General features: G+C 47.6%; 1 long non-coding RNA gene across 1 annotated transcript in view; it reads left to right on the top strand.

Moving 5' to 3' along the window:
- Positions 1-261: 261 nt before the first annotated feature.
- The window catches only part of LOC139060621 (uncharacterized), a 46,839-nt gene continuing 27,289 nt past the window's right edge, over positions 262-19,811 (top strand). The window contains exon 1 of the long non-coding RNA XR_011514975.1: positions 262-998. This is a non-coding gene — a long non-coding RNA (uncharacterized lncRNA). The remainder of the gene's footprint in view (positions 999-19,811) is intronic.

Below are 19,811 nucleotides of genomic sequence, written 5' to 3'. Positions count from 1 at the left end.
TCCTTTAACTGCTTATTTTCCTTCAAAATGGTCTCATTCTGTACTTTCACGGATTCATACAGCCCATTAAACATGCTAAGGCTTTCTTGCATTGATTTCATTTCGGCATGTAGTGTTGCTATTTCTTTCGCTAGCTCAGCACACGACGGCATCTTCAAACAAACAGAACAGACACTTGTGGCAACAAGGCAGCGGCAAAGATGAATTAGGAAATGCACAAATTTGTAGGAGACAAATCTGTACGAAGCATGGGGACGTAATTAGTTGCGTGCTCGCTGCCGCAACCCTTGCCGCCAAGTGACGGGCTGGCTCATGGACACCCCCTTTTGTAGGCGCTCCGGTAGATACGGTCACTCCGGTAGATGTCGCTTTACTTCACGAGTATGCAGATAACTGCGGGCGTGAGTTGTGACGTGAATCGGCAGATGACGTCACTCCAGCAGATGCCGCTTGATTCCACCAGGCCGTCGATAACTGCAGGCGTGAATTGCAACCTGTACGAAGTATGGGGACGTAATTAGTTGCGTGCTCGCTGCCGCAACCCTTGCTGCCAAGTTCGTCTGGAATTCTTCGCTGTCTACCGCCTGGCCAAGTTTGGGGTCAACTGGAATAATCATCTGGCAACGCGGGACATCGCAGGAAGCTACGGCTATCTGCCTCACAAGCGGACTTCGCATTCAGGCGCGACGCTGCTGCAAGAATGCAACGCTCATCACTTCGCTTTTTCCAGGCCGCGCTCCCCTGGGGTTGCGTCACCTGGCTCCCCACTTGGTGGCCTCCCGTTTCCTTCCGAGGGTTTGCATCCGAATTCGTATTCACTGTCTACCGACTGGTCATGTTTGGGGTCAACTGGAATAATCATCTGGCAACGCGGGACATCGCAGGAAGTTACGGCTATCTGCCTCACAAGCGGCCTATTTAAACGCCCACCAGTGGACTTCGCATTCAGGCACGACGCTGCTGCAAGAATGCAACGCTCATCACTTCGCCTTCTCCAGGTTAGTTACCTGAGCCATGCTACCTGCGTGAGGAGCAGTAACTACTGTTTATTTGCAGTGTCGTGCCCCTTAGAATTTGAACGTTAAGGGCTAGCGGTTTTTGTTGCAGTCATCATGTGCGTCTGTTCGGTTATTCAGACTGCTTTTGTTACTTTTCGGTGATGCGAAAGAGAATCCGGCCCCTCAGCAGGAAATGATGACTTTATTTCTAGAATCCATGCGTAGACTTGAGGCTGGGCAGGCGCCGATTTTGAGCGAATTTAGAGGAGTGAAGGAGAACAGGAAGCAGCTGACCGCGAAACTAAAGACCTAACTACGAGGGTTGTAAAGTTAGAAACAATCATTGCGTCACTCAGTGACGCCGATCCTTCTGCAACTTCTACGTCAGTGAATGCTGTTTGAGATGTGCGGGTCAATTGCGGCATATATCGGCCAGATGCGATGATACAAAAGACAGGCATAGACGCTCAAATCTTTTATTCTCTGGCTAAGTGGGCGAATAAACGGAAGATGGGGCGGCGTCCGAGGAAAAGGTGATTGGCTTCTGCTGTGGGCACCTCGGAGTAACACTTACTAGTGATAAGTTCGTGCCTGTGCATCGTCTCGGGAGGTTCTCGGATAAGAAAACCAGACCAATAATAGCTAAGTTGGGTGCATTCAAAGATAAACAGTTAGTTTTGTCCTCTGCACGTAAGCTCGAAGATACGGGATACGCACTCGGGAGAGACATTGCGCTGCGTACGCGGCAAGCACGGAAGAAGCTGTTAGACTTCGCACGAGTGCTCAAAAAGCCATTCAATCTTTCTGTCAATAAGCTGCACACAGGGAAAACAATCTATATTTATGACCATGCTACAGATTCTGTCGTAGAGTATGAAAGATAGCCACAAAAGAACAACTGCAAGATCACGCTCAACCCTCCCCCACTGCATCAACTTCACGCCTCTGAATAACGCTATTTAACATCCGCAGTTTGATGTCAAAACGGGAAAGCCTTTGTTATTTTCTTGAAGACAATGACTAAATGTTGTCATTTTGACAGAAACCTGGCCACACCCCGACACGCACGATAGCGAAATTTTTGCAGGCTACAACAACTTCAATGTCTATCGGCAAGACGGTGTGGTACGACGGGGAGACGGTGTGCTGATAGGCATTAAGAAATCTCTTACTTCGTTTTCCATCCCTACAAACTCATCTCGTGAGATTGTCTGGGCAGCATGCTTGACCCCCACAAAGAAAATATTGATTGATGCTATGGACAGCTTCGCTTCAGATCACGTATACCTTCTCGGTGATTTTAACTTTCCGCAAATAGACTGGCTTTCCTTGCCTTCATCATGCCGCCACTCGAGGTTTTCTCAACCTTACTTTACCTTTCAATTTGTTCCAGTTTGTAATCAAGCCCACTCGAGAATCAAATATACTTGAAATTGTATTAACCAGTACCCCCGAAACCGTAGAAACAATATCTTACCTAGATGGCTTCAGTGATCACAGATTGCTCCAGATCACACTTCACGTCGCACTAGCCCATACAGGATCAATCACCAAAAACATTCGTGGCTTCAGCAGGGCTAATTACGTTTATATAAATTCATATCTGGAACACTTTTTTAATGAGACAGTTTTACCTAACTTTATTGATCGCACAACCAAAAAAAAACACAGGGCACTGTATAGAAACCAAAAATGTCAACTATGATTGATCTCTACGTTCCATTAAGAACAGCTTACTAACGACAAGAAAAATCCTTGGTTCAATCAATCGCTACGTAGGCTACTAAACATAAAAAAGCGCTTGTACCACGCCCAATACATGGGTGTGATCCTGCGGTGTTCAAACACTATAAAGAATTCCTTAAAGCGTATACCAAAGCAATATGCAAGGCTACAAACAAGTGTTACTGCAACGACCGGCCCTCTCTCATTCAAAATCCTAAAAAGTTCTGGCCAACTGTGTCCCCTGACAACGACTGGGATCATACTTCATTGCACGATGCTAACCAAGCACCCCTGTCGGACAGCGAATGCCCACTCATAATTAAGTTTTTTTTCTCTTCAGTGTTTACACAAGAAGATCATTCCAACATATCATTTGTACCTCAATATGACTGGCGCTTTATGAAACCCATTGCCATTACTGCTGATGGCATTTCACGTCTCATTGCTAACCTAAAGGTGTCTACATCTGCCAGTATAGATAACATCAACTCTAAAATATTACAAAATACCTCGTCAATTTCTAGTCCGATATTATCCTATTTATTCAACCAATCCTTAGCGTCAGGAAAGATACCAGCTGACTGGCAGGTGTCGAAAATCGTCTCTGTGTTGAAAAGTGGCAACAGCTATTCACCCGGTATTTATCGTCCGATCGCGCTCACATGGATTTGTTGCAAGCTGCTGGGACATATTATCGCGTCTCATGTTGTCAGTCGCCTAGAATCAAACAATTTTTTCTTCTCTAATCAACACGGATTCAGAAAATATTTTTCTTGCTACATGCAATTATTGGAGTTTAGCACCGACCTACGCTTTAGCATGGATGCCGATAAGCAAACTGATTGCATGTTCCTTGCTTTTTCCGAAGTATTTTGTCGCGTAGCTCACAGTCGACTAATATCCAAATTATCAGCCCTTAGACTACACTCACCTACATTAACTTGGATCCGCAATTTCCTTTCTTTTTCGTCAATACGTCACAGTGGTTAATAACTTTTCCTCCCCCCCGTTGCCATGTATCTTCTGGTGTTCCTCAGGAAAGTGTTCTAGGGCCTCTTTTATTTTTGATCTATAATAATGACCTACCACTTAACTCTCATGCATCCGCTTATTGGCGGATGATTGTATCATATATAGTACAATTACGGATGTCAAAGACCACATCGCTCTGCGAAATGACCTTAACATTATTTCCCATTGGTGCGAAAGCTAGCTTATGTCCCTTAACCTATCCAAATCCAGGCTCATAACCTTCAGTCGCAAACGCAATAATTCTAACTTTACATATGTCTTAGGTACTATACCTGTATCCCATGTTCCGTCATATAAGTACCTGGGTGTGCACATGATCTTTCCTGGGCCTTGCACATCACCACCACTTGCGCCAAGCCTCCCAGAACGTTGGGTTACTTACGGCGTAATTTACGAAACTGTCCGACCAATGTCCGTAAACTTGCCTACCTAACGTACGACCGTCCTCAGCTCGAGCTTGCTTGATCAATCTGGTCTCCTCATCAAAAATACCAAATTTCAATGATAGAAGCGATACAAAACCGTGCTGCTCATTTAATCTCTCAAACATACAGCTGTCATCTCAGCATAACTCAAATAAAAACTGATAATACTCTCGAATCCTTATACACCTGTCGTTCAGTCGCTATTTTGTTTGTTTGCTACACAAGTATTTAAACTGCGCTTATCTTTCACCTCTACCACTCAAATCCCCCGTGCGCATGTTCAATCGATTAAACAACCATCGCTCTTTCAAACCCATCTACGGCCACACGCGAGCATTCAACTCATCGGCACTGCCCACAGCAATAACATTGTGGAATGGTCTTCCCAACGAAATCGTTTCAGCAACCTCTCACGCATCGTTCTGCAACCAAGTGTATAAGCTTTATACGACTTAGATACTGTAACTATGTTTCAATGTGAAAACGTGGGGGTGTATTGTCGCCATTTTGTTCTTTTTTTTACCGTACCAGTTGTTGCCGTGCGCTTATTGCCCGCGTATTGAACATGTTCTCTCCTCCCCATGTCTATTTTACACTATTGCGTTATCGCGCCTTTGCAAACGATAACCTTTTTGTAACTATAGTGTACTTGTGTCATGTTAACCTTTATTTTATTTGTAGTATGTAACCACATTCTATTGAGTGATACTGCGTTGCTTCTGTTAGACTTGAGTTTGATACAATCGTTACTCTTACTCAATGTCCCTGACGGAAACCTGAATAAATAAATAAATAAATAAATAAATAAATAAACCCACCATCACCATGAAATAGGCTGGATTTTTGTAAACATACTTAGTGCTCCTGCCCAGCTCCTCCTCAAAATGCAACATACGTACCCGATGAGCCGGAGTTAGGGTCACGCACAGTGTTGCCAGCTACTCAGCGTGTACGGCGCAACACCGACGAGTCTCCATTTCGATGCGTCAGCAATCTTTGCGTGCTTTTGCCGCATTTGGAGACGCACGCGTGAGGCTAGAAATGAGAGCGGTCACGTGCTTCGGTGCCTCACCGAAAGGCGGCACTGCGTGCGGCGCGGGCTTTCGCGGCGGAAGCCACTGGGAAGCGTCCTTCCTCGCGAGGCTTCGGACGCTCATTAAGATCCTCGACGTGGGCGCAGCTCAGCGGGGTACGACGAAGCCTCTGCAGGCGGCGTCGAATCAGCTCGGGTTCTTCATAGGGCGTCCCTTTATGCGCCGAGAAGCGTCTTACGCACTGCACACCAGAGGCGTGTGGCAAAGCGATGCCGACCACCGCATGGCATGCGAGATGCGGCCCCCTACGGACGGAGTGCGCGCGCCGCTCTGCGTCTGTTGTGCCAGTCTCCTGGTCAAGCTGCACGCGGCTATGCGTATTTCTCTTGCTCGTCACATTATTACTGTACCCTGCATAAACACATGAGAGAAACGAACAACAAATCACGGCGCAACCCATCTGACGATGTCTTCCACAGAAATGTGATTAGCATCGAAGCAATGCAGTGAGACACCGTATTGCTCGAGTCACATTTATTTATTACCTGTAATAGTCAATGTCAGACTTTCTTTTTATTGAAATTATAAACTGAAGAGGTTGGCGCCTTTATGGCGGCACCGGTTGCTCGCGTCGCTTAGCGAATGAAGGAAATATGGGCAAAAAGAGCGAATAATGTCACAAATTACGGCTCTCGATTCAACATCAGACGTACAAACACAATACGGTCCAACAGTATACGAATTACGAGGCTTTGTGCACGCGTTAAGTATACGTGTGCGTGTATAAAGTCAAATATTTTGAATGGCCAATACACAGAACACAATTACACTTAGTGTAAAAAACATAATCACCACATAAATCATTTTTTAACACTCAACTTATTAGGATAGACTGAAATTTAATAATCCCCCAAAATATCATTGTCAAGGGGCCATATAACGTAAAACTATTCCAATGTGTTTTTATTCCAATCTCCTGACGTCAAATTTGCGTAACCGCCGGGGCAATCATCGGGCGGTCACCCGCAAGCTTGTCTGAACAGACCAATCACTCTGCTTGGTTATAGGAGGCCACTTTTGTTTGCTTGAAAAACAAATAACATTGCTTATACTGAGCGACTTGTCTCATCTAATTGGCTCACAAGAGGCGAGGAGCACGCTCAAATGGAAAGGCATTCGATGGGGCCAAGCCACTGCACTGAATATCCATAACCGGATGAAGAGGGTGGTGCCGGCGTCTGCGATTGGTCCAGTTTCCCTTACTTAGCTTGGGGTGGCTGATCGATAATCGCGGCGGCATGAAACGGAAGCTTAAGAATGACACTAAAACGGATCCTCAGCAAAGAAGAGTTGGCAGAACGCGGTCGTAAACGTTCTGAAAATGCTCGAAAACGTGACACGACTACGCAGAAAGTTTTAGTATGCGCAAATAAACCTATGCTCTCCGGCAGGTGCAAGTAGCCAGTGCCTCAGCGATCGGTGGCAGCCATTTTTATGCTTTTCAGAAGGGGGAAGGCTGTGGCTATTCAGAGGAAAATTGAGTTTTGTTCAGCAGTTTAATGTACCTTTAATGCGTACACGTCACTTTGACGAGGTGAGTTTTTGCGGATTTGTGACGTCGCGAAGTGGGTGCAGCCCGAAAACTTTTGACCAATAGCCGAGGGCCAATGGCAAAAAGGCGTCGAATCAGAAATAACTATTTTCCATTTGTTCGGTCGAACCATGCAAAATCATCGTCTATACGTCGTATCAATGGGAAGCTATCGCGGTTTTCATGACGTCGCGTGACAGGCAGGTGAAGTGGCGGTGGGGTAACAAAGTTTTTACCAATTGCGGAGGGCTGATTACAGAATTGGAATTGAAAAGTTTGGAATAGTTTTACGTTACAGCACCCAAGAAGTGTGTTTTTCTGAAGGCCCGCTGTTGGCCATGGACCAAGTATCTTTTTTAGAGTGAATAGTGTTCCACCTAAAAGCCACAAATTTGCTTGCAATAACCTTCGTGGTGAATCATATTTTGTGCACTCGAGGAAGAGTTGATGCACACTTTCGTCTGGATAGCCACAAGAACACTGCGGCCTATAGAGGCACGTTTTACCCTGTATAAGAAGTGCACAGTATAAATGCACTGTATAAGTGGCACCGGTGCGTATAAATTAAGTACCAAGCTAAGGCGGTGCACTAATGTTTCGAATTTTCTGTTTTCGGCCGGATGTGATGGAATTAATAGGTTTGTACATGGGTCGATAAAGCCTAATTCCGAGTTTTTAGATTGCTGATCAAAATAGGAGGTATTGCTGGGACGACAGGATATGTCTCAAGAGCAGACGGATTTCTTCGTGCGAAAGAAGATTAATTGCCTCTGCGTTGTTGTGCGGCCGATTTGTACCCGTGTCCACTGCAGGGTTACCAGGAATATTGCAACGTCTGGGTATCCATTGAAATGCGATCACCTGGTTCGTTCCGCTTTCTTTAGTTCGTTCATTGAGCGTCCCATACACTAGTAAAGTGTTGGAAGAATATTACTTATTTCTTTGTAGTAATGCAAGAGGGGCTTGTGAATCGCCAAAAAATAACCCATTCTCGCGCATTTTTTACTCGTTTTATGACACTCAAAGCACGCCGGATTGCAAACAGTTATGTATGTTAGGCTGCAAGATGTCTCTCGGTATAATTTAAATGTTTGCTCTAGTGCCAAGTGTGGAATGACGAATGCTGAAGCAGAGAAATTTTTATGACATGAACCGCCTTTGTGCACTTGGATGTACTGCGGTTATAATGAGCAAATTTGGAATAGTAGCAGTTGCCGTGCTGCTGTCATGTCTCTTTCTTAGACATATAATCCCCTCGACCGATACTAATATCTTAGTATCCGAGGAGGGTAACTAAAATCCATTTCGCATAATTCAGAGCTTGGTAATACTGATTTATGTTCTTCAACAACATCGCCAATATTGATTTTGCTTCATTCCCCAAGCGTGAGGTGTAATAGATGCTTACCTTGTTGAGTTAAGATGCGATAAACGTGTCGGCATGTTTCAAGCGTTCGCATGGCTGAAAATGATGGGTGACGAGCTTCAGCAATTCCTCGAGGTAGCCTGCATGCGGGATCCCAAGACACTCTCGGGTGCCGTTCCAGTAAATGTTGAAGACATTCCTCTTCAGAAACATGTGATAAATCATGTAGAATAGGTGCCTAATAAGCAATATTTTGCTTTATGAATGTGTTATGAATTTATTATAATGAAGGGAGTGAACCACCGCTCACCTCCGCTTGCATGCTGAGCCAGCTAGTCGGCGAACCACGTTTATTATAATATTGGCCTGGCTTTTCAATTGCGCGGACTTGTGATGCCCGTGACTTCTGGCGGTCAAGAATAACGTCGAGAAATGTATGCTCTTTCACGAACATCAAAGTTTGCCTTTCAAGCGTATGTATGTAATTATTCAGCTACAGCCTAGTGAAAGGAAGTACGCCTGTCTTTGCGTATGAGAGACTCGTGCATCTTTGTTTTAAAAATTCACCGTCCCTTCCAGTCCATGAAGATGGTCGAACAGCGAAGCTGTGCATGTTACACCGAGTGTTACACCATGAAAGTCAAACTTCACAAGCAGTCTACATTCTAAATCGTTTGTTTCGCCATTCTTTCACTTCATTTTCTCTTGTGAGTGCCTGGCGTGGTGAGCATGCTTTAGGAGTGCTTTTTTGCGATTCTCCCAGCAGTATATATTTCTTTTTGCGCGTTAGGTTTCTGTCCGTGCTTTTTTGCCGTGCTTTTTTTTCGCATGCACGTTGCTCCGCCCTTCTTTAGTGCACCAGTAATCAGAGCAAGGTTTGGCGTGAAATGAAAACCATCTGATAGTTCTTTTTTAATTTTGTGTGTAATTGTTGTATTTATTTGGTCTTGTATTGTCTCTTCTACCACTTGATCTTGAGTTGTCGTCTCTTGTGTCTGCACTGCTCGGTGTGCCTGCTCCGATTGCAATGCTTTGTCTGGAGACATTGAATCTTGCATTGCTTGCTCTTGAGTTGATGGCAGATAACGGCGTTTACATTTCACAATCACGGCCGTGTGCTTCATGATGAATGAATGAATGAATGAATGAATGAATGAATGAATGAAAACTTTATTGTTCCACCGAGCTGGGGTGCCCGCCTCTTAACCTACACGTAGGTAGGGGAGGAGGACGAAGCAGTCCCCGCGCGTTGAGGACGGTGAGTCTTCGCGGCCTCAACGGCCAGGCGGATTGCGCGACGCTGGTCGTCTTCAGCCTCGCTCTGGAGCAAGGCCTCCCAGGCTTCTCTACTGACAATGTTTTCCTTGGCCCCTGGGGAGCCAGCACACTCCCATATTATATGGTCTAGCGTACCTTTTTGCTTACAAATTTTGCAGAGGGCGTCGTTATAGTCCCTCGTCTGTGTTAAGTAGATCCAATGTGGGCATGTATAATTGTTTCCCTGGAGGCGTCGCCAAATGCGAGCGTCCTCCAGAGAGAGAGACCGATGCGGAGGCGGAAAGATTCTTCTTTCGGCTTTGTAGTGATCGACAATTTCCCTGTACGTGATCAGGCTATCTTTTATCCCTGGAACTGGCTGCTCTAGAGTTGCCCGGTGGTAGAGTGCTCGGGCGAGTTCATGAGCGGCTTCGTTGCCTGGGACTTCTTCATGGGCTGGTACCCAAATAAAAGTTATGTCCCTCCTGGGAGGGTTTTTGAGTAGAATTTGGAGGGCTTCTTCCGAGATTCTCCCTTTGTTAAAATTTCGGATAGCTAATTTGTTATCGCATAATATTACTCCCGCTTTTGTTCCCGCACAAGCGAGCGCTACTGCAACCTCCTCGGCTGTACAGGCGTCCCTCGTGCACGTGGAGCACGCTATCTTAACGCACCCGTCGCCATCAACCACCGTCGATACCGCAGCCCCGTCTCTGCCGCAAGCGGCGTCCACGTACGCTACGTTATGCGCCGGTGTGTCTTTAAGTTTATTTACTAGAGCCTTAGCCCTGTGAGCTCTCCTCTCTTTGTTGTAGATAGGATGCATATTTTTAGGTAGGGGCGCGATTCGGAAGCGCCTACGCACGTCCAACGGAATGTCTTTCTTGTCAGTCGGGGCACCCCTGTCACATTGAATTCCTACCCATTCCATGATTTTTCTCCCTGTTTTAGACTGGCCTAATCTTTCCAACTGAGACACTCGTACTGCCTCAGTGAGTTCAACTAGCGTGTTGTGTACCCCCATTTTGAGGATGAGGTCTGTCGAGGTCGAGTCTGGGAGCCCTAGGGCTCTCTTAACGCTCTTCCTAATGATCGCATCTATTTTATCCTTTTCTTCTCGTCTAAACACAAGATACGGTGTGGCATACGCTATACGGCTGGTAATGAAGGCTTGCATGAGTCTGAGGAGGCTGTTCTCTTTGAGGCCCCTGCCTTTGAGTGAAATTCTCCTAAAGATCCCCGTTACCTGCGCCGCGTATCCTTCTAGCTTTTTGATTGTCGTGAGGTTGCATCCATTTCTCTGGATATACATGCCCAGAATTCTTATTTCCTCCACCTTGGGAACCTCATTTCCGTTTACGAAAACAGTGATGGGTCTGCTGTTTCCAGCGTGTCTCCTTTGATGTTTTGGCTCAATGATTAACAGCTCCGATTTCTGTGGCGAGCACGCCAAGCCTCTGCTGGCCGCGTACTCTTCCACCATATTCGCCGCTATCTGTAGTTTAAGTTCGATGGCTGCGTCACTCCCACTGTTTACCCAGATGTTGATATCATCCGCGTACATGCTAAATTTTATCGATTTAATCTTATTGAGTTCCGCTGGGAGACCCCTCATCGCTATGTTGAATAGGAAGGGCGAGAGCACTGACCCTTGCGGGGTTCCCTTGCTCCCAAGTGTGATGGGAGGGGATTTTACATCCAGAAATTTTATATTCGCCTCCCTCTGTGACAGAAAGTCTTTGACGTATGCATATACCCTGTGTCCCACACCTACCTCTTCTAGGCCTACCAAGATAGCCTTATGGCTAACGTTGTCAAATGCCTTGGTGAGGTCGAGACCTAGGATCGCCCTGGTGTCAGTTGAGTCGTATCGGTCTAAGATATCATGCTTAAGTCTGAGCATGACGTCTTGTGTACTGAGCCCTGGCCTGAATCCAACCATTTCATGCGGCCAGAGATCATTCTCCTCCATGTATCTGGTCAGTCTCGTTTGAACAACATGCTCCATCAATTTCCCTACACACGAGGTGAGGGAGATTGGTCGCATGTTGTTCAAGCCGGGTACTTTGCCTGGCTTGGGAATAAAGACTACGTCCGCCTGTTTCCATGTTTTTGGGAGTTCTCCTTTCTCCCACACCTGGTTCATAAATTTGGTTAATGCAATGATGGACTCATCGTCTAGATTCCTAAGAGCGGTGTTTGTTATCATGATGAAATCTGTCCGTTACGTAAGGCAATGAATGGCTCATACCCCTTTAAGGAATGGCTCATACCCCCGTAAACACGGCCTCCCCATTACGATGGCAGAAGTGAAATTTTACACTGGAATGATGAGCTGCAACGGAGCCAGCTGTGGAAGAAGACCACGATGCTCGCAGCATTGCTGATGATGATAGCTTTAGCGAACTCCGACAACGACGGCACAGCGTCCGCCTAAACAACCTCGCTGTAAAAGGTGTCGATAATAACTAGACTCTTTTGCAGCGTAGTTTTAATGTCTTCTATATGAGATGCAGAGGCCCATATGCAGATGTCATCTGCGTACAGAGAGCACTGCATGCTAGACAGCAGTTTTTGTGGTAAGGCTGCCATGACACAGTTGAATAAAGAAGTCGCAGTTTCGCCCCAAAGGCGACGCATCGATTGCGATAACAGATTAGTGAACAGCTATACGAAGTACGGATGGTAGTTTTATCGGCCAACTTGTAAACATAGTCATACTAACTAAATTAAGAAGCGTGGTGCCACGCGCGTGCATGCAAACATGATCACATATCACTCTATGACCGTGGAAACGCTGTCAAAACGGTGGAGTGACGAATCGCGGCAGCGAGCGAACTGACCTTCGCGCTGCCTCTAAATAAAAAGCGGCGAAATAAGCGGCGAAAACAGAGCGCATAGAAGACTCTGTCCCGTCGCAGATGAATTTCAAGATACAGCGGCCCGGAGTAGAACGCCTCCCCCCCCCGCCCCCCTACCTTCTTCCCGGAGCCTTGCACGCGATGGAAGAACTTTCTGCCCGCTTACCTCCCTTTGGTGCACGAGATTGCGCCGCACTCGCTGGCTCACCCTCTTTCACTCGCACACACAGCACGCCCCTGGACATTACACGGAACCTCACGGCGGCGGCGATGCCGACGGCATAAATGCGTCCATACAATTCCCATCACAATAAAACTGACTGAGAACAGTGCCCTGTGGAATGTCCTGCGTGTTGATGTGATAATTACTCTGTCCTTCAATTGTTTCTATAGATATTTTTCTTCCGCCTAAGAAATTTAATATTCCCTGCAGTGTTCGGCCATGAGGCGCTCTAACATACCTGCAAGCACGTGCATGCGACTTGCAGCGTCGAATGCCCTCAGAATATCTAAGAACACTGCGACTGCCACATTTCCACACGTGCGTTCATGTTCGACTCATGTGACTGTGTCTAATACTGCGTCCATTGTACTCATTTTTTTCTCGAAAACCTGTCATGTAGTTTGAAAGCCTATTTGTGCGTTCATACGACCATTGCAGTCGACGGTCTACTATCTTCTGCATTAGTTTACGAATACATACAGTGAGACTGACGAGTCGGAAGGAGTCAATACAAAGTGAAGGCTTTTCTGGTTTCAGTACTGGAATTACCCGAGCTAATTTTCATGAATCTGGAAAAGTCTGTTTTATCCAGATATCATTAACTATCTCCAGAAGAGGCGTTCTACCTGCTAGACCGAGATTCTTTAACATCATATACGTAACGCCGTCCGTGCTTGCAGTTGTCTTTGTGCGGCATAACGTAAGAGCACATTTCAAACATCTAAGCTTAACTCCCAGTCAAGTTGAGAGTGTTGTAACACAAAGCACGCGCGAACCTTCTTTTCTGCTTGTGCTCTGGAACTTTCAAATTCTAGGCAAGTAATCGGTATTCCTGATCTGGCTTGAAGTAGATAGAATTCGTGAGCAACAAATGTGCTCCAAGCATTTTGGGCTATGGCAAGGGTTCAGAAAGGATGGCTTTGGATAAATAGATCACTAAAAGAGCGCACAACTGCCAAAATTCCCCCAAAATTCCCTCGAGTGAAATGAGACAACGGCACACAGTATTCTTGCCATCACCTCGCACCCGATTTCTGTAATCATCTGCGCGAAGTTGAATGAACTTGCTGTGCTATCATGTATCATCACGTTTTCCGTTGCGACGGTAACCGCATTCTGCAAGTCCCAAAGTGCTCTTTAGCTAGAGCCGCATGGCGCGTTTTTCGGGAGCGAAAAACGCAACTCGCGGCAAACGCCCGCGTTGCCGCCAACGCGCAGGCACGAATAGAGGGGGCGGCGCTTACGTATCGCGTTTTCCGGGGTTACCAGACGATATAACTCCCAACGACATGAATTGTCTCTGTTACCGCATATATAATATGCCCTTAAACTTACAGAACACTACAATAAAAACAATCTTAGTGTAATTAGACAGCGACATTTTTGTCTGAAGTGTATTTATCAAGCTTAATTTCAAGCAGCAAGATTGTGTGCGAATCTGCGACTATGTACCTTCCGCATGCTGAGAGGCCGCTGCTTGTCTACAACTTCACATAGAACATAGAGTGTCGGCCGCTTACTACCGAGCAGAAGAGGCAATTGCTACTATTAAAGGGGATGCTGAGGGCATCTGCTATACCGTCTACGCTGAGGGTATCTGCTATAGCTCGCCAAGCCTGGTCACGTTTGATGTTGTTCTTGTAGTTGCGGTCGCGTACGTCCCACAGGACGTGACGCTTCTCCACTTCAGTTTTTACGACCTCGTTGAAGGTTGCTTTGTCCATTTTAGGTGAGCACAATGCGCGAACCAACACGATGTGCGAACGAAATCACGATAGCACGTGCTTTCTTTAACGCACGCCACAGAACACCTATACAAACTTAGAGAAGGGAAACTGTACCTTCCACAGTGCAATGGAAATAGGAGTAGCGGTGGCGTTGCGAGCTAAAGTATGCGACCTAGAGATGGCGCTGGCAGTATTATCATCCTCATTACGTAGTGAGCAATATTGTCACAGCCTAGTAGAAGACGGTAAAGCCGGTGTCGAGGACGTGTAAAAGCCCTTTATCAGCGTAGTCAACGCGACGTCGTTGTCTCTGTTTTTCTACTCGCGTGCTACTTCAGCGTCGTTTTCATTGCCTGGCACATACCTGCGGCGACCATAGAGGATGTGGCATTTGCCCCTTCTTTGAAAAGAAGGCATTGTCCCGATGCTCCAACGTCCGAAGGCTGTGCACAGACGGTGCAAAGTTGAGGTCATGAGGAAAAGTGTGGCTTCATACGAGGCACGTGCACAAGCTCGGGCAGATGCCGCCGGCGTTTGGAGCAGTTATGGCTGTGGCGGACAACTTGATAATTCACATCGCTGATGCGGCGCAGAACTGTATACGGGCCGAAGTATCTTCGTAGGAGTTTCTCAGACAGCCCCCGCTGACGAATCGGAGTCCAGACCCACACCTGGTCACCGACGTTGTATATGACGGGTCTGTGCCGAATATTGTAGTGTCGGGCATCGTATTCCTGTTGTTCTTGGATTCGGAAACGCGCAAGCTGCCTGGCTTCCTCTGCGCGTTGCGTAAACTCCTCGGCACCAGTCTCGTTATCACCGCACTCGTGTGTCAGCATTGCGTCCAACATTGTTGTCACTTCCCGGCCGTAAATGAGGTTGAAAAGCGTCACGCGTGTTGTCTCTTGGCGCTCCGTATTATACGCGAATCTAACGTATGATAAAATCTCGTCCCAGTTCTTGCGGTCGACTTCGATTTATATACTCATCACGTCTGCCAGAGTCTCATTCAAGCGCTCTGTCAGCCCATTGGTTTGGGGATGATAAGCCGTGGCCTTTCGGTTAGTGGTACCACTTAGTCGCAAAACGGTGTCCAGAATCGCAGCCGTGAACGCAGATCCTCTGTCTGTTATGCCCACTGCGGGAGCGCCATGCCTTAGGATGACGGCTTCGATGAAAAATCGCGCTGCTTCGGCGGCTGTTCCACGTTGGTTAGCACCTGTTTCGGCGTATCGGGTAAGGTAATCTGTGACGACGATTATCCATCTATCTCCGGCAGTAGACAGTGGAAACGGACCTAACAGGTCCATGCCAATTTGTTCGAACGGCACTTGCGGTATCTGGACAGGATGCAGCAGCACAGCCGGCTTGCCGGGTAGGGCTTTGCGGCGCTGGCAATCCAGGCATGTCTGTATGTAACGTTTCACGATCGACGCAAGTCTTGGCCAATAGTACTTCAGCCGAATTCTGGCCAATGTGCGGGTGTAACACAAGTTACTAGCGGTCGGCTCGTTGTGACAGGCATGTAGGACTTCGTCGCGAAGAGATGCGGGAATGAGAAGTAAGTAGCTGCTGTCACTAGGTGAAACGTTTTCTTTATAGAGAACGTCGTGGCTGTTGGACTTCAGGGGCGATCCTACCGTTAGCAACCAGTTCGTTGCATTTGTAGGCGATTCCACTGCTAGCGACCTGTCTCTTGCGTACTCCAGGGTAGCGTACCGTACTGCTGCCGAGAAGTAGCGGCGCCTGCCTTTCGAAGCTCGTCCGACATTACTCATTGGGTAGCGTAGCGTTGTCGGCGGGATGCAGGCATCCGGTAGACCATGGCGACCGAGCAAAGGCGAGACGACGATTTGCTAGTGCGAAACTTGCACTGTTTAATGAAAGGTAGTTGAAAGAAAGTAAGAAGAGCATGATGTATGAAGTATGAAGTATGAAGTACCGCTCGGAGCCTCTTAAATAGGCTCTCTACAATCGTGTGGGCGGGATCTTGCTTCCGTCGATGACACGTGACAGGCACAGAGAGAGGGCCCCTCCTCCTGCATTACCGAGCCCGGGAAGGAGAAGTTGATCCTCTTTTCGACGAATCCTGGGAGAAGATCAGGTGAATGACCTCTTCGGCGCCGTGGGGTCCGACCAAGTAGAAGGTAAAGAGATGACGTATCACCCGCGGTGCCCGACCAAGTAGAGGGTAAGGGGATGACGTATCACCCGCGGTGCCCGACCAAGTAGAGGGTAAGGGGATGACGTATCACCCGCGGTGCCCGACCAAGTAGAGTGCAAGGGGATGACGTATCACCCGCGGTGCCCGACCAAGTAGAGGGTAAGGGGATGACGTATCGCCCGATTAGAGGGTAGGGGGATGACGTATGGCCCTTGGCGTCCGACCATACCTAACAGCATCTCCGGCGGGGAAGGAAGATCCCGACGTGTAGGGGCCAGCAGCCGCTGTACGAGGGATCGGCGTTTCGGTATCAGGATTCCCCGTAGAGGTCAGGACCCCTTCGTTCGTAGCAGGTAGATTCCGGGGAGTGGTCATCCGTCCTCGTGGCGCTCTTGTGACTTTTCTCTTTGGTCCGGTCCGGTGAAATTGGTCTTGCAAGCAGCTCTCCGTCTCCTGCGTGGGCAAGCAATCACCCCAGAACAGTGCCGGACCCACAACCACAAAGCAGCGAGCACAAGGCCACTCTCCCCTAAGACACACCCGGCTTTTAACAAAAAGAAAACCCGCTACACCTTTCCCATTTCCTACGCGCGTCCTCCCCCCCCTCAACACTAAAACCAGCCATTTCTTGAAGCGTCAGGACGCGGTTATTAAAATCAGCTAACAATCGGCTTCACTTCGGAAAAACATATGAATGCACGAAAAAATGCCATGGAAACCCGGATGAGCATGAGGCTTTCGATACTCTAGGGGCAACGAATTAAACCGTCGGCATTGCCGTTAAGCTTACCCTTCTTGTAGCGATATAGCAAGCTAGCTTCTGCACCGCCCAAACTACATGAACCGCATGTTTCCAACCTATCGCAGTGGCGTACTTATCGCGCGTATTGGTGCCACTGAACAGTCTGGCCATCTTCACAAGTACGTAATCACAAGCGCGCTAGCCTTGTGGTCACTATTCAGAACGCGTACTTGCGTCGTAGGCAAACTTTTCATTACGCCTACTCACGTTTCTTCCTTTAGTCCCTACAGGACACGTAGCTTAAACGAGCAACTAAAATTGCGGAATTTACGCACTCCGCGGAGTCCTTAACAAATTGCGTCTGCTAATAACTCGTTCTACGCACGCTCACTAGAGAAGTCAGAATACGGCTGCCCTCAACACACACGAGCAACCCAGTCATAATTCTGCTTGCATCCGTCCGCACAGGACAGACGCTAAAGGAACTAAAAACGCTTCTCGGTGCAAATCATGCACTCACTGAAAACGTACGCGCTTAACCTTAGAAATATAAAACGCATAAAAATAAGGTTAACTAAAACACACACGCGTTACCATAGGCCTCTCAACGATAACCTTGACACTCGGATTACTTACACACAAAAATGAAAGCCTATCTACTTATTAATGAACACCTCCCGATACTACATGTTTACAAAAATCCGTGTCTTTCAAATCTCGAGCTTCTCTAACAAAACACAAACAGAGCTCATACCTTATATATTGAAAGACACTCTAGTCTCAAATCGCGAAATTTCCCAAATGTTCAAAATAAAACAAAACACTTCCTTTCTACGGAAGCTCTCTTGGTCTCCCGTTTCAAACGTTTTTGACTGACTCATACTTTGAGCCGTACTCGAGGGGGTCGTGGACCGAAAGCTACTCTGGCTACGGAGGAACAACAAAAGGGCTGACTCACTATCAGCTCCCCCAAGACGTTAGAGTCCCCTGCCAATTTGCGTCCTGGCACCCCGCTTTCATCATGACCTCGACTGACTGCGTCGCTACTCCCCACCTGGTCTCGTCTTGCCACCTTGCGCTTCTTTGTACTGCACGCTGAGCTTCGACAAGAACGACGGAAGGACGAGGAATTTAACTGCCCCGTGCCCTTTTTCCGCGTCCGTGCAGAACATGCTTCTCGGTCCCCTTTTGACCGGTGGCTCGAACGTGTTTGATGCGTCAACATCGTCCGTGATGACCGCACCTTTCTTTTCGCCGCGCCCTGCCTTTTGCCTGTCGCCGTCTTTGGCTTCGCTGCTTTAGCCACCGCATTCCGATCCTTACGGTGCTTCTTTCTGCGGCGCTTTCTCTTTGAATGCTTCTTCCTGTCGCCTTTTGGCTTCGCTAATTTAGCCATCGCATTCCGATCCTTACGGCGGTTTTTCTGCGGCGCTTTCTCATTGAATTCTCCTTTATGTCGCCTTCTGGCGCCTCGTGCTGGCCGTTACACATCTCATCGGCCCGGATCGGTCTCTTGCCCGCACAGTCTGAGTGATTATCATTTAAATCGACTCTATCTTTGCCTCGACTGGCGGACAGCTCAGCCGACTCTGGCACAATGCAGCAGGCTTTACTCGAGCTATGCAACTCGCACTCTTGCGAACTGCCCTCTACTGCATTGCCCAGCTCACGCTGTGCATCGACACACGGCCCGTCGGTCTCGAGCGCTGTCTCACACGCACACTCCGAATGATTCCTAATTAAATTATCCATCTCTAGGCTACTTAGACTGGCGGAGACTGGCACCGATCCCTGAACCATGTAGTTGTTCTCTCGTGAGCTACGGAGCTCGCCATCCCGAGAAATACTCTCAACTGCATCGTCTAGCTGGCACCTCACTTCGGTACGCAGATCTGACTCGACATGGGTGTGCGACGCACACGCGTGGTAACTGTGCCGATTTGTTCGCAGCTGACCTAGCTGTCTCTACAGTCCTCTGTTGGCACAGCACCTCGTCGCTCTCACTCTGGCCTTTAAAGACCTCTATTGCCACTGAGGCATCGTTAGCAGCTAGCCCTTTCCCTTCGAGTATGACTGGGCCGCTAATCTTACAGGCAATACTTTTCTCTACGGCTTTTGGCGAAAGTCTGCTAGATACATTCTCATTCTTTTGCTCTGTACTGCCTACAGAATTTTCAGACAGGCGTTGTCTTTGTTTCTTTAACTGGTGAACATATTCTATCTGTTTTTTCAATGCCGCTACCACTTTCTCGTGCTTTTTCTTACGTTCTTCTCGTGCCTCAGCGCGCTCGCGCTCTTCTTTTTCCTCTAGGCGCTTGCGCTCTTCTTCTTTCTCTTTAATGCTCTCGAGGCATTCCGTCAGTTCCTCGTCGTCTGCCCCGGTCGCTTCGATCGCCTCAATGATCTCCGGCTTTCTCTTTGATTCGGCAATTTGGAGGCCCAACTCTTTGGCCAAGTTCAACAATTCCGGCTTCTTTATTGCCTTCAAGTTCATGGCTGCCCTTAGTGCTGCTAAACCTTCACTCTATACAACCTTGACGTACTCAAACTTCCGTCAACGGTTTAAAGAAAAATCACTGCTATGTACTTTCCAAAAAATGCGTAAAAACCAAGTGATATCTCAGTGAAGAAAAGCCGTGCACTCACCATATGCAGTCATGATCCAG

Source organism: Dermacentor albipictus, chromosome 5 (assembly GCF_038994185.2).
Source record: "Dermacentor albipictus isolate Rhodes 1998 colony chromosome 5, USDA_Dalb.pri_finalv2, whole genome shotgun sequence".
Classification (NCBI taxonomy): domain Eukaryota; kingdom Metazoa; phylum Arthropoda; class Arachnida; order Ixodida; family Ixodidae; genus Dermacentor; species Dermacentor albipictus.
The sequence above is the reverse complement of the archived record's forward strand: the minus strand, read 5'-3'. Positions and strand labels throughout refer to the sequence as shown.